Source organism: Centrocercus urophasianus, unplaced genomic scaffold (genome assembly GCF_019232065.1).
Source record: "Centrocercus urophasianus isolate 14NV4802_14NV808 unplaced genomic scaffold, USGS_Curo_1.0 seq_11, whole genome shotgun sequence".
Classification (NCBI taxonomy): domain Eukaryota; kingdom Metazoa; phylum Chordata; class Aves; order Galliformes; family Phasianidae; genus Centrocercus; species Centrocercus urophasianus.
This window is the reverse complement of record NW_024884253.1, coordinates 86,632,402-86,645,321: the sequence shown is the minus strand read 5'-3', so window position 1 is coordinate 86,645,321 and position 12,920 is coordinate 86,632,402.

Here is a 12,920-nt window from a genome sequence, read left to right as displayed (position 1 = left end):
CTTACCACACTTTACAAGAGAAAGTTACATCACCTCACACCATTTTGCACTTGTATGCAATTTACAATACAAATTTATATTTCAATTTCCTATTCTGCTGTCAGCAGCTTTTCTTCCTTGGGATGTTAAGGAGAGATGCTGGATCTTCAGGTCATTCTATGTGAAATATCATTATTTATAAAAACGTTTAATATTTTCAATAAATCATGGGGATTCAGCAAGCATAGATCTAAAATGGAAACCTAGAAGCCTGTCAAAAAGGGTGACCTACTGCATGAACATCAAACTAAATGGAACAATAACCTTGTTTGGATTCCCTGTATTCTGAGCACCAGAAATATAACAGGAATGTAAAAATTGTTGATTTCATCTGCAAATCTGGATACCAAAATATTTTAGGTAGCTGTTCAAAAAGGGATTAAGATTGCTGTTTGCAGATAGGCTCTTCAGAGCGTGTTTAGAAGTTCTGTACTATCGCAGTAATTTAGGGGGAAATCACAATTAAAAATGCCAAATGAACTTCCCTGAGTCATGGAGAACCATTTACTTGGTCAGCTAAGATTTACATTCTCATAATGTGGTATTTTTAGTCTGTTTAGCTTGACGCATCAGGATTTGGATCTGAGGAGATCATTGATTCACATCTGTCCCAGGTACACACACTTTTGATGCCTAAGTACGTCATTCATTTGTTTGAAACCTTACAGATAAACTGATCAAAGACAGAAGCGAATACAAAATCATGACAGTCCAACCATTTCTGGAGCAACATTTGGAATTGATATTCAGGTACATTTTGTCTAACTCAAAAAAGAACAGCATCCCTTACTTTGTCCAAATGCCTCATCTTCTTCCTCCACATCTCATTTACACATACAGAGCTTATATGTATAATCCTTTATTCTGCAAACAGAAGTTCAGCATTAGTTATCACACACTGTATCACTCCAAGATGTGCAGGCAGGGCAAACAAATCTTAACTGGGAAACGATGTAAATTGGAAAAAAAAATATAAAGATGGTAATCAGTAAATAAGATTTGCCTGAGGAGAAAGACTTTGTTACATTTGTCTAAATAACAATGTATTCCAGATACCTTCAGTGGACTCTAAGAACTCAGCAAATGCTTTTAATAGAATTCCTTGCTAGGTGTTCACACTATTTATTTGAGGGATGTCTTAACCTCAAGTAAACACCAGCTTTTCTTCACTGAGTTAAGACTTAAAATTTGGATTTCCTAATAACAGCTACATCTAAATTAGACAGTATGAACACCCTTCACTGTGTCTTCTGTTTAAAAAGCCACCAGAAATCAGAGGTGTGCACATAGGAAAACTTCAAATGCACTTTGAAACTATTTTGGAGACACGCATTTCTTTCCCAGCAGTATTAACTATTGATCAACAGACTACATAGGATAGAAATACCAGAAGCATAGCATGTTTTTAAGCTACAAGAAGCAAATCATATAGAACAGGTGTGCCTCCAAGGAAAACTGCTACACAAGACAGTCACTGCTGATTACTGCTGCTGTGCTATATCCAAATAGCACATAGTCTAAGTCAAATTTACCCTGGAGCAAATGGTTCTTGACTAGAAAACATATAAAGTTTTTTTTTGTTTGTTTGTTTGTTTGTTTCCAAGAAACATATGTCAGTCCATGACCATGGGCAAAACCAGGAGGAGAAAAGAAAGAAAAAACAAAACAAACCACCCCTCAGTCCCAACTTCCGCTAGCATTCCTGGGCCAATGCCAAGGTTATGGCATATGTCAGAAAGCAGACCTGAAGTTATTTTCATATTAAAGAAGGAAATAGTAAGTTTGTGTCAAATGCACTGAAAACAAGCTATTTTTTCCCATGATACTGCCTGTCTACAACGTTGTCACATCACCATGTCATTTTGATACATGAGAAGTGGAAAAAGTTTAAATGAAGAGTTTGGTTTCTCACAGATGAGGCAATTATTTTCTTGGAGGGGAATTACTTCAGGGGAGATGCTAGGATGCTACTTTTCAATTCTGCAACCCCCCACATGCCCCATCCTCTCTGCTTCACCTGGAGAGAGTATGGGGAAAGGAAAAGAAGTAGTCTTTGGACAGTACAGTGGGGTGCTGCAGGTGGGGACAATGATAGATAAATACATATATATGAAATACAGCAGGTAAGAAAAGCGTTAAAATTTAAAAAATACATTAATGAAAATAAGTAGAGGGAAACAAAAAATGAGCAGCTAAGTTCATCTGACATGCTAATTAACTTGTGAGTTATGGTCACCAAGGAAACCACAGTTCTCCCAACTTTTGTTCTTTTGGTACATTCATTTTTGCACTGAATATTCTTCATCTTCAGTATCTCTGGGAACTACAGGCACTTAGAAAGCATCGAGGAGTCTTCTTGGGAATGCTGTACACGAACACACAACAGATGGCAGGCCCTCATTTTCCACTCTTTTAACGTCTCGTGGTCTAATGGTACGAAGACTATTTAAAAATAAGCACTTTGTTATCATTCATTCTAACATTCATCACATACTCCTAGCCACAGTGATTTGCTCTCAAAACTCACCCTATGCCAGGACCCAAGCCTCTGACAGAGCAGCACATGCTTCTATGGTTACCCTACAGATCAGTGAGCAACACAAAACTTTCTTCACGTGGACATCCAACAAACCACTCGAGTTTGTTCAGACCAAGCCTGGAAACAGGAAATGTGTGCATGACTGCCTTACACGTTACAGAAAGGCTATTCTGTTGACCTCAGCGCTTGTCCACAAAACACTACCGATAGCTCTTTGTGACTAATACTGTTGCTTTGGGTTTTAGTCTGTGGAAATGCAGAAAGTATGTTACAGCTTGAACCAACACAAGTTGGCAGGTGGAGAGAGGGTGGGTGGGTGTGCAGTGGTGTCTTTTTCAGGCTTCTCCAAAAGCAGCCTAAGGAAGGCCCAGCTCAAGGAGATGAGGCAGCAGATAAGGAATGCTTGAGTGGAATGAAGTTAGGCTAAATGCAAGGCTGTGGAATATGTACTGCTCAGCTGGAAACACAAACCAGAGTACTGATTTGAGTGCAAGAAAAAAAAAAGTTAAGATTCTGAAAATTTCTTGAGAATTACACATGGTACCATTGCACGAACAACTAATATTTGCTACAACTGACAGTTTTCAGTCATCTCATTTAAATAAATTGTTCCAACAGTATCTTAGGACTCTGCTAATAATTACTGAAGTAGTTCACATGTTTTCATGTGCTAGTTTGAAGGATTTTTAAGATTTATTCCTATTGTTCTTTTGTAGAGACATTCTGCAGTATGTCTACATATCTACAGTATGAAGATCATCGTAACTTCAACCTCAAATCTGAATTATAAAATGTATGACTTTAAAAGCATGTGCTACATGTGTAGTTTCTTTATATTAGCTGACAAGTTGAGGAAGTAAATCTAGCTTTAAAGAGTTGCATTGCTGCACCTGAAGTGCTTTTGATTCTTGCCACTATGATGTTAGATAACTTCTAATCTTGCCATCAATTACGAAAACATTGTTATGACAACCTTGGTTTTATGAAATTGGGTTATCTTCCAGCCTGTGGACATACTCCTATTGCATTCTGGGTTCATCTACATGTATAGCTCACTTCTGTCAGAATGACAAAAGACAATTGATTTTGTTTCATGGTGTATTCTTATCAAGGCTCTCCTACGCTCTTAGCCAGTCTTTGACGGATAGGGTGTTAGAGGAAAGGTCCATTAATTGATTTGTAAATAATTACAGCTAAGTCTTCATTTTTGACTAGCTATCAATAAAGGCCTATCCTTTTTTCACTGGTGAATGCTTTCAGTTCAGGTTCAGTGTCTAACTTTGAACCACAAAATTCATTAAAATCACTGTACACTTTCAGAATAGCACCCACTGGTGATGGCAGAGGTAAGAGTGTGTCAGCTTTTCTCTTAAACCACTTATGAAGATGGATTAGAGAGAAGCAAAATAAATATATAAATAAATAACAGGCCTGGAAAAAACCCAAAGGCAAATCAATTTCTTCTTGAAGTGGGATTTAATTTTCAGAGCTTGTGAAAATTCATCCAGTGCACAGAAAAAAAGATCACAAGCAATACTTGCTACACGGTTCCTAAACATGCAAAGCCTATGGGCTCATTAGGTGCTACATGCACACAGTATTCTATCAGCCCTTGTTCCCAGAACTTTTTGAACCTGTTCTCTGAACACAGACACATGCATCTCAAAAACAGTGCATTCCTAGAGATTTTGTTAAAATACACAATGGAATAGATCCAAGAGAGGGCTATTTAGTGCCTTGATGGAGCAAAAGCCTGCAGAATGAGCTCACGCACATCAGGCAGTCAAGGAGACCAAAAGGTAGACATACGTGCCATTTGCATTATCACAACTGAAGGAAAAAGGAGTTGATGAAGAAGTCATATGCCAATTAGCATCTGTTTTTGGAAACCCAGGTATTAATGGTTCTAGATTTCAGTTTCCCAGCTTTTCTTTCAGTATCTTGTCAGGAGGACAAAGCCCAACACAAACATTTGATCCCTCAGAAGAAAGTGAGAACTCAAGTCTGAAAAGTAACTACAATACCCAGGCAACCATTTCATGGGCTGCTAATACAGTGAAGCTGTAATACAAATATATTGTAGTTGTCACATGCTCAAGAGTGCAAACGCCATTAAATCAAGCCACTACGTTGTACTCTGAAAATGTATTTTAAGTACCCAGTATAAAGTAAGGCAAGTTATATTTAATTCCTTGTAAATTATGCCAACAAATGAGATACAGAGTTGTATCAGAGGCCTGCCTGCTCAGCATAAAAACAGTTGCCCAGAAATCCTTCTTTATGGCTGCTTTCCAGTAATTGCCACTAACTTCTCATTAACTAGCACATAAGATTTCCACCCACTTCAACAGAAGAGACAGGAACTCCTGCAAGAACTATGCCAGTTTATAACCTAAGTGCTGCTTCTATGTGATAAATATCTGCCCCATATGTCAATTGATCCATTATACCTGACAAATACCTATAAGTCTTTCAATTCTACCTGCCTTCACTACCAAATTTCCAGAAAGAGATTAAGCTGTAATGCACTTAACTGAAAAGATGCATGTCAGCACACACATAGTTGATCCATGCCCAGAACACAGAAGTAGCAGAAGTTTGTAGGTTTACAGTCTCTTTCCTACAATATTTCCATTAAATGTCCAGCTAGCGTACAGTGAGCATCCACATGTTCAGTCATTTAGTTATTGCTCTGTTGCTCACAGAGTCATATGAGTCGTAAGGGATATTCACAGCTCCTTTCACTTTATCTTTCAAATAGAAATTTGTTAAGAAAACAGATAAAAATCCCTGTCATACTCAAAGCAGAAAGAGTTTACATTGTTCATCACTGGGGGCAGTAAAAGCATACAAAGGAGACAGACCTTCACCAAGTTTCTCCAAAATAGACACATCTCCTCATCCAGCCCACACCGGCTCGGATGCTATGGTACCAATAGACACTAAGTCCAAATAAGACCATGAAAAAGCCAAGCAAGCAGGAGAAAGCCAGATCATCTGTTACTGAGCAAACTTAAAGTTTTCTCTTCTTCAGACTGCAAAAATGTGTTTGGTTTTGTTTTTCAATTGAACAGCAGCATCCTGAAGGGAAGAAACATTAGCCTTCCGTGGTTTGTACCCTTCCCATGGTGGCCTCTGAGACTGATTCCAGCCAGGCCTCCACTGAAGGTTGGATCTGCTCCATTGAAACTGGAGAGAAGATTTGGGAAATGGGTCCATGAACTACTTAGCTATATTCCATCTGAAATAAAAACAATTTCTTGATCGGTCCAATCTGTATATTACCTCTACATACAGGGGGAGAAGGGTTTATGAGGAAAATTTTTTCAGGGAACAGGGAAACATTGCTTCCTGCCCATGAAGAAGGAGAACCTCGTATCTAATGAATATACTGTCCTAGGCTAAATCACAGCATGATTCTTGGATAATGTCAAGAACTTTATGGGAGACCCTGGTGAACCTTAGACAAGCACACTGTAAGGAAAGAAATGTGTTTCAATTAAAATGTCTCTAACCTAAGCATCTGTCTTTAAGACACTAGAGAGACCTTTAAAATCTGGTCATTATTTAATAATATTTCACGCTTACTTTTCAACCTGAATCTCAGTTACAACTTTTGTAAACATTTGCACTATTTCTGTTCCAGATAGTATATAAAATTATTTATAAATGAAAACGTTCAGCAGGTTTATAGCAGCTGTTCTACTCTGGTCACTCCCTTCAGTGTAACAGAGCTTTCAATCAGCCCCTGCCTCTCCCAGGGCCTTTGAACAGCACCAGAGCATGTGTTCAATATGTTCTTGGGATGTAAGAAGCCAATCAGGGAGGCTTAGTAATCCAACCAAACCTGCAGTACACCTGCAGCACGCTGCTTTTTTTTTTCCTTTTTTTTTTTTTTAATTAACATAAGGTGAGAACAAACAGTATGATGTTTCAGTTTAAAATCACATTTGTTAAAAAATACAGTTACTACAAAACGATTCCAGTTTGCCATAACTCAGACATGGAACATAATCTTCCCAGCAGGAGCACAGTGCAATTGCAAACACAATGCCCCTTGGGACAGAAAAGCTCTTTTTACTGCTGTATGCTAAGTGTTGTAACAAATCAATTATGTCAGAGGGCCTTCTCTGCACCTGACAGTTTCCCAATACTCCCTCTGCTTCTTCCTCACTTCTCTCCTTCTTGGTGTTTACTTTGGCTCTACTTTTCTTGTGCCCCTTCAAAGCCTCCCCATCCTGTGTCGGCCTTCGGACTAGAGAGTACAAAGGATGAGATACTTATTGTTTCACAGCCTATTTAAATGGCAGTACAAACTGGACAGAGAAACTGAGAGCCACTTAAAGCGCCTCTGATTATGGGCATATCCACAAACAAGTTTGGTGTATCTCTTCATCTTCATCGGTAGGAAAGAAGCCATCTCCTGAGAATCCTAGTCATAGCTTAGCAAGCTTTCTACAAACCAGGTCTGAGCTTGTCTGTTGGCTTCTGCTGATAAGGTCCATCATGCTGCCATGTTTGCCTACTCCACCAAGCGCCAGTAGACTCAGCCTGAACACAGCCAGTGTATCACTCACAAGAATATAGCACTCATGGGGGAAAAACTCACCCCTAGGCAAGCATGAAAGTGAAAAAAGGGGATCTAAAAACCCTTCTGCAGCCCATACCTCCTGGAGCAACAAAAGAAGCCAAGCAGTCCTTTGAAGCTTCTGCATGGTTTTTAATAACCATCGTTCAACTAATGCTGCATTCTTCTCTGAGGCATCCACCTCCTCCCACAAGTCCTGCAGTATGCGTAGAATATACAAATGTGTTGAAGCTTAAAAAAAAAAAAAAAAAGTATAGCACAGTTCTTTTTTAATGCCATGGTGTAAACACAATTTGTATTGAGCTATAGTATGAACATCGGTTAAGAATCAGTTTAGAGGTCTTATGAGTTTATGAATTGCCAGGAAGTATCAGCGTACTGAAAAGAAACAGGATTGCTTTGGGTTTTGACACAACACGGGTTTTTAAGGAAAATCAACAACTGCAGCTATCATTGGTACCAAGACATGATTTTAACTGACAACCAGAGGTAAGAGTCAAGGAAAGATTTTTTCAAACTACACAAATTAAAGTTGTTTGCCCTCTGCTTACAATGTCAATGTGCTCTGACTGTAGAAAATATATTTTCTAGGCAACGTTGCTGCTCTAAAGAGGACTTGAGTCAGAAAGCAAGTAAATTGAGAAATAAGTCAGAAGCTCATTTTCTAGAAAAAATAACATAGGAAAGCAGAGTTTATGAAGAATGATTCAGTAACACACAGAATCTCAGTGAAATGCAACTTCTGCAAGCAAAACCAATTTCAGCAGCACACTGTAATACTGTTGCAGAAGCTGCAGGGCAATGCAAGAAGGTAGCACGACAGTGAGGGATCCCATTCAGAAGTAACTCTTCTGGCTTGTGGAAACAGCCCTGGGGTCTCTAAGAACGTTGCTTTTCTGGCAGCATGCTCATTAGGAGAGGAAGCACAGCTGAGGTTTCCCACACCGCATCAATCCCTGGCTGCAGGTTTGGACAACAGGGCCAATTTTCAGCAGGTCAAACTGAAGGAGCCAACAGTTTCTCTGGTATATGTTAGCAGTTTGACAAGCTGTGTTTAATGGCATTAGGATCCAGAGTAATTAATAAAATAAAAATTTTAAAAGGGAAAGAAAGGCAGAAAGAATTATTATAAAAACAAACATAGCTCTCCAAAGCTCACTGAGCTCTGCAAAGTCTTCTTAGAATGATGGCAAGGGCAACAGAATATATCACTGTCAGGCACACTGAGATTTTCATCTTACTGCTGCTCAATAGACATGACTTTAAGTTCTTTTTCTCAGATGCAAACTCTTTATTCACACCTCCCTCTGAAAGTTAAATTCATTTCTATTTATTGTGTAATTAAATCACAATACACAAAAGTGTCTAGGATTATATAAAACAAAAAGGTTTAAAAGAAGTCCATCTAGTAAGTGGCCAATGAAGAAATTTGGCTGTTGCTCACACAGTAAGAACAATTTTGCCATTATCTACATAGCAAGAAGAGCTAAATCCACATTCATGGGACAGTAGGTTCACAATTTTAAAGCTCAATAGCCACTAATTATAGGCCTAGCCTTACGCTAGAAAATGATTCTTGACCACCAGGTTTAATGGTTTGACATTTACAATAACATTGAACACAATTGTGCCGTAATGCTTTCCCCCTTCATTTCTGCCCGAACTAAGATAGGCTGAATACAGCCTTTTGCACAGCACTACTAATTATGATGAAGTAGGATTTTTTTGAAGGAAGGCAGAGAAAAAGGGATAGGGAAAGAAAAATTATACTGTCAATACCACCACTCCCCAAGTCTGTAGGGGTCTTCTGCCTTCTTCTCCTCTATGGGAATTGCCATAATGGCAATCCTTGTCCTACGCTTGCAAAGAGTTAACAGATGCAACACTCAGCCATGGCACTTAGCATTAGTAGAACAGAGAGGCTGAACTAAGCTCTGGTTGACCAGCATCTCTACAGCAGTGTTATCTCATATGCCATGCATTAAAGCACTTCTTAGTTCCCTACAAACAATGGGCTTAAAAGCCAAAGCAGGAGATCTGTTCGATCTGTTCCTTGAGTACAACTTAAGACATGCAGCTGAAGGCAGGCAGTTTATGACCACAGGAGTAGCTCAGGTATCCAGAAAGTCAATACTTGTGTGTTGTTATTCTCGCATACATCACATTTGCTGATCCAACACTTGTTTCCACAGAAACTGGATCAGAGGAGCTGCCAGCAGCCAGAGCTCCTCATGGAGCCTGGCTGCATGGCTCACCACCTTCAACAAGCAAAAAGAGATCTCAAACCTTTTCTTTAATTAACAAATAATAATTCACTTCTGCTCACTTCAATAATTCAGGGCAGCAGAAGTAGCCATCGTTTCAGCTCTGCTGCGCGCAATCCAACTGCAGCCCTTGGAGATGGACTGTTCAGTGATATAGAAAAAGGTGGTTGCTCTCACAGCATGGCTTCTCTACGGCCTTCGAAAAGTCATGGAAATCAGCAGAGATCCCCTATGTCTAGAGAAATGCAGAAGTGCCATCCAGAGAACCCTACACTGGCTGGAGTGACAGAGCAACTGAAATCTCACCAAATTCAGGATGGATAGATGCACAGCCCTGCACCCTTGCAGCTATACAGGCCGGGACAAGGTTTGGTGAGGAGCAGCCCTGTGGGAAGACTCTGGGTGTCCTGGTGGGCCACAAGTTGAGCAAAAGATAATAGTGGGCTCTGGAAGCACAGAAGACCAACAACATTCTGGGCTGGATGAGCCAGAGCACAGAAAAGGGAAGTAATTATACCCTTCTACTCAGCACCCAATCTTAGCCCACCACGTGTCCCTCCAACCCAAGACAGATATCAAAATGCAAGTCAGTGGAGGGCTGCCAAGATGGCTGAGAGCTGGAGCACTATGAGAAGCTGAGGGACCAGTGCTTGTTCAGCCAGGAGGCAGGACAGCTTCAGGGCTCCAACAGCAGGTCCTGTGCCTACAAGATGACTATAAGCCAAGATCTTCACAGCAGTTTTTAAAAATTTCACGTTCAAAATCTGCACAAGATAAAACAAATAGTGACATCAAGCAATCCAATTCTAGAGAATCCAGCCCACCAGGAAATCTCAGTATCATCAGGTCACACGAAAAAAAAACCTTCTAGAGAATAAATATCTGGATGAGCAACCTCTAGTAGATTTTGCCAGTCCTACAGACAACTCTTCATATAGGCCCAATAAACCATCATTCTTTCTCTTTCTTACCTCATTCAGCAAATGTATGCTATTATATACACAAATTTCTATACAAATAAAAGTACACCTTAATACCATAGTATTTTCTTTGATCTTCCAATGAAAACAGAATTTAAAACTCACGCTATTTTGGCTTTGTTTTAAAAAGCTTAGGAACTCATACGGGACTTTGAATCCAAGAATCATTCAGCTGATGACACTGAGAGTTGTATTAGATTTGTAATTATTCCCTTATGAGTTCTGCTGTCTGTCTGAGAAAGAAGCATATTCATTTACATCCTCAATAGAGATTTGTTCTGGTGAAAAAATGAAATGGTTGAAGACAGCAAGAACTTAGTTTTGCTGTGTATCTGTTAGAAAAAAAAGTGTCAGTAACAAACAGTGTCTCTGCCAGTCAATAGAAGCTGTATTCTCTATTTACATTTAATGGCAGTTTACTTGAGATCCTTAGTATAAATCCTATCTCTACAGTTCCTGCTTGCTAGCCACTGCTTAAAGCTGTAACACTTCATTAACATGCAAATGCTTGACAGTTATTGGGTTTAAGTACATGTGCATATTTATAAACAACCATTTTATACTGCACCACCATTTAAGGAAACTGTTTAAACTGACTAAATCTAAAGACTAACTTGTATCAGTTGAAAATACATTGCCAGCTTATTCTCTCCCTTCTTATTTGTGAACTGTCATAATACCGTTCATACAGGTACGTAAAAAAATCTAAAGCTGGGTAAAGTTCTTATGCTTATTTGTTATATACAAATATGTTCTTATTTGTTCTTAACCTTTTTTTTTTTTTTTTTTTTTCCATTGAAAAGGTACAAAGAACACAAAGAATGAACAGTGCTTTAGAGTTCAAGACAAACTTACGGCAACGGGAAGAAAAAAAACCAACAATGATTAAACCAATTTTAAGTAGAAATCTGTAATATATTCTAATATGAAATCTCCATGTTTTCAAAACAAAGACTTCAGAAGTGTCAGGAAGACAATGTACAAAACTAAAAGTTTCCCAAAACTAGATATTTGATTTCTTTGATAACAACACTAATTCTGCATCCTGCAGAAAACGGCTTCCATTTATTCTTCAATATCATATCCTACAAAGCACATACCAAAATAGCACAGGTACTTGTAATTCTTGCAACATGTTATATCCAAAGCATCTGGAATTCTTAGCAAGGAATATCATGGGCCATTCATTTAAATTTCCCCAAAACTGTCATGGAAAATATCATGTAAACAAATATATTTACATATATACTTAAATTTCTTTAAATTCAAAGGACGAAAAGATGCCAAAAGCAAAAGGATTCAAAGAATTATTGCTAATGAATAAATGACAACATTTTGTAGAACCTGTTTTAAAAATCTGCTCGAAGGCCAGTAGCAGAGCACATCAATGAAGAAAAGAATGGGATTGGCTGAATCAATTTAAAGTGTAGTTAACATGATTGGACTTAATCGTTCTAGATAAGCAGAGTTATTTCTGATTCCCACCCTGTCCTCTTTAAGGAAGCAGAGAAGTTGTATATAATTCCTCAACTATAACTTCAGATGCAGTATTTTTCAGTTGTGATAGGTGGGAAGCAACATCACCTACCAATTCATCTAGAAAACAGTGGTTTACTTCAGCTTCATGCGATTCTGTTCAGCTCAAAAGTGATTTATAAGTTACACACATATTCAGCATTGCTCCTGAAAGCCTTAGTAATTTTCAGCAGTGTTCCACAGGTACCAACTTAACATGAAGTAGCAGCTAGCAAGCCATCAAGTATCAAAGGGACATATAGGGGTAGCTTGTGCATGTGAACTGCACAGCTTGGATTATTTCATTGCAGACAAAACATGAGCATGAACTATATTTGTACTTGTAAAGAAAATAAGGGGCTGCAAGCCGATTTTTTTCTTCTGTTGAGACATAATAGAAAAATATTCCTGTTGTACAGATTACATTTTAAAGTTTGATGCCTTTTCTGTTTACTGGCACACAATCCACAAAAACAATTTTAAGAATAACAGTGATGAGGAGAAACTGAAATATCTGAAATGTTAGCACAGTATCCTAATGTATTATATAAATATCACATTAAAATACAGAAGCACAATTACTGCAAACTTCATTTTGGTCAAATTTGGCTTTATATATAGGCACATGAGAGTCAAGTATGTTCTTGTCTCTCTTTGGACTTTTATAAGACACATCAAAGGAAGGAGCAGAAAAGTCCTGGGAGAGAGAATATATGTCATAACAACAACCATTAGCCCACAAGAAAAGAAATTACCTTACTAGGTCAAAATACAACCATTTGAGAAACTGACACTAAGAATTCATAGCAAGTTTTAAGTTAAGAAGATGTGCAATAATACAAAATGCCAGGTCCAAACAAAATTCTAGTCTCGCTCATGAAAAGCAAAGTATTTTTCATGCACGAGCTAAATTTGACTGTGAGTATCCCATTCTAAGTGTAGGAAATGCAGCAGTAAAAAAATAAATACTAGCACCATGCAAACACCAAATTTTT